This window comes from Triticum urartu, chromosome 2 (assembly GCF_003073215.2).
Source record: "Triticum urartu cultivar G1812 chromosome 2, Tu2.1, whole genome shotgun sequence".
NCBI lineage: Eukaryota > Viridiplantae > Streptophyta > Magnoliopsida > Poales > Poaceae > Triticum > Triticum urartu.
Window position 1 is genome coordinate 111,576,157 of NC_053023.1, and position 3,357 is coordinate 111,579,513.

Consider the following 3,357-nt stretch of genomic DNA (forward strand, 5'->3'; position numbering starts at 1 on the left):
CCCCCCTTTGGTCCTTTATATACTGAGGTAGAGGCACCCTAGAACACACAGGTTGATCCACGTGATCTATTCCTTAGCCGTGTGCGGTGCCCCAGCCACCATATTCCTTGATAATACTGTAGCGGAGTTTAGGCGAAGCCCTGCTGCTGTAGTGCATCAAGATCGTCACAACGCCGTCGTGCTGACGGAACTCTTCCCCCGACACTTTGCTGGATCGGAGTCCGGGGATCGTCATCGAGCTGAACGTGTGCTCGAACTCGGAGGTGCCGTAGTTTCGGTACTTGATCGGTTGGATCGTGAAGACGTACGACTACTTCCTCTACGTTGCGTCAACGCTTCCGCAGTCGGTCTGCGTGGGTACGTAGACAACACTCTCCCCTCTCGTTGCTATGCATCACATGATCTTGCGTGTGCGTAGGAAAAGTTTTGAAATTACTACGAAACCCAACAATTTTACTACGGACTCTTGAATAGATCGATCAGAAAGGATAACTTTGAGGCGGTTTCGTACCCTATAATAATCTCTTCGTTTGTTCTCCGCTATTAGTGACTTTGGAGTGACTCTTTGTTGCATGTTGAGGGATAGTTATATGATCCAATTATGTTACTATTGTTTAGAGAACTTGCACTAGTGAAAGTATGAACCCTAGGCCTTGTTTCCTAGCATTGCAATACCGTTTTTGCTCACTTTTACCACTTGCTACCTTGCTGTTTTTATATTTTCAGATTACAAAAACCTACATCTGCCATCCATATTGCACTTGTATCACCATCTCTTCGCCGAACTAGTGCACCTATACAATTTACCATTGTATTGGGTGTGTTGGGGACACAAGAGACTCTTTGTTATTTGGTTGCAGGGTTGTTTGAGAGAGACCATCTTCATCCAACGCCTCCCATGGATTGATAAACCTTAGGTCATCCACTTGAGGGAAATTTGCTACTGTCCTACAAACCTCTGCACTTGGAGGCCCAACAACGTCTACAAGAAGAAGGTTGTGTAGTAGACATCACAGGCCGGCGCGGGCGATGTCAGACTCAGACCCCGCGAAAATGGACCATAAAAAGGATATTCGGTGAATATGCTCTTTTACGGGTCGGCTACGCGGGGTTTGCTTGGGCACCGCCGCGTCGACCTACAAACCGAAGACGCCCAATTATCGAATTTCACATCGATTCAAAAAAATGAGTTCAAATTCAAACAATAGAACACAGTTCACACGCAAATAAAAGCTTAGTTTTGTAGGACAAACGCAAAAGAGGGTCTTGCAAAAGTGACAACCACGTCCGGCATCATGGTGGTTGATCTTCACTCCCCGCCATCGATTCCATGGAGGTCATCGGGACCACCGAGTCCACCTCCGGAGCTTGTTCCAACTCCCGCACCGAAATCATCGGCTGGTGCACTGAACGCATCGGCGACATTTGTTCCAAACCCCGTTGAGAAAACATCTCCGGCATTGTAACACGCACTGGCTGACGCAACCATTCTCCTCTTCAAGATTTCTCTTCATGCCATATCATGCCATTCTTTGGTGAGGTCGTCCATGTCATTGTGGTTAAATGTCATGATCTTGTTCTCTTCGGCAAGCAACTTGTACATGGCTTTGTTTTCAGCGGCACGTGCTCTTATCTCCTCAATGGCCGCTTTGCAAAGCCCCTCGTCCTTCAGCAATTGCCATTTTTCTTGCTTCTCCTGTGACTTCTTCTCAGCCAACTCTTTCTTAATCTCCAACGTCTTCGCTAACATCAACTCATTTGATTGCACCATGGCATCAATCTTGTCCCTCAAGCTCGACGCTTCGTGCTCTCTCTTCATCTTCTCCTTAGTCTTCTTGTCACCATCGGGCTTGTTCAAGTTTCTTGGGCCATCATCATCCTCATCTTCATCCATGTTTGTAAGTGAACCTCTCTTCCGTGGGGATTCTTTGTCAATCAACTTCCACTTTTCACACTCTTTGAGCGGGTCCCAACAATGCTCTAGTTTAAAGAATTTGCCTTCCGAAGCTTCCATGTCTTTGTATCTTTATTGGGCAATTTTGTCCTACACAATTAAAACAATGTCAAATTATGCAATCACTTTAAATGCTACAAATGATTTGCATCACTTGGAACGTGAAATCACATAGTCGGATTCCACGGTTCCACTCGGGGGGGGGGGGGCATTGTGAACTTGTTTCAAGCAAGCATCCCAACAGCTACAAATCGGCTTGATCACGTCCCAACGACCTTGGAGTGACCGAAAGGTGCGTGGAGTCCTATTGGGATACTTTGACATCATGTAGAAGTATTGATCTTCGATCCTTTGACAATACCTCTTGGCAGCTTCAGAAGTATCCGTGCAAGCATCAAGAGACACCGCACTCCAGGCCTTGATCAAGATTTGATCTTCCAAGATCGTGTAGTTCTTCGATCTCTGGATTTTTCTTGTTTGCGATTGCTCATACGCCCCCTCATCTATTTCCTCCACTTCTTCTTCACCATCGTGATCATCCATGCCGCTCTCCGTTTCATTGTAATCGAATGCAGCGAACGGGGATTGATCGATGTCAACGGCATTGGTGTCCAACAGTTCACAAACTCGATAGTGGCATTGTTCGAACCACCGCTATAGTGAACGATAACAAGTCACGAGCTACCGCAAATGGCGAAAAGCAAAGAAAGTTGAAGGGGCCGAAGAGGCATACCTTCCGGCCATTTGGTCAAACACCTCGCTTGCAGTGGAAGCAGCGCCGTTGAGCGGCATCGCCGGGGAACCTCTTGCAAGGGCAGAGGGGGTGGATGAAGGAGCCGGATTCTTTGAAGCCGGAATGTTCTTCCGCTTTACGCCCAAGACCTTGCCGACCTTCTTCGCCGCCGGCCGGGATCGCGCAGCAGCGTTAACGCCCGGAGCACATGCCTTCCCGGTGGGGGCAGTCGGATTCCCACCCTGCACGACCATGTTGCCTTGGGTGACAGCGGGGCCAACATGACCGACGACGAGATCCACCAGAGGGGATTGATCATGAGTGACCTCGACGGTGACGGGGGACGATGGGGAGTCATCCATGGCGGCGAAGGACTGCGGGGGAAGATTCACCGGAGCAGGCGATGGCGGGGGCAATGGTGGCGGAGGGTGGGGGAGACGGCCGCGCGGAAATTTCCCTCGCGCCGAATCTCGCTGTGGATAGGGGACGAGCTCGAGTCAGCCTCCCACCCCGTGAATCTAGAGGTCAGGGAGATTTTTTGCCACGCCCCGCAAAAAAATTTATAGGTCGGACGCGTTTGCGGTGTCTGGTCGGGCAGGATTTCCGCGCTGACCCATATTTTGACGGTTATTTTGCGGGTCACGGCAAGATGCAGGGTCTGCTAAAGATG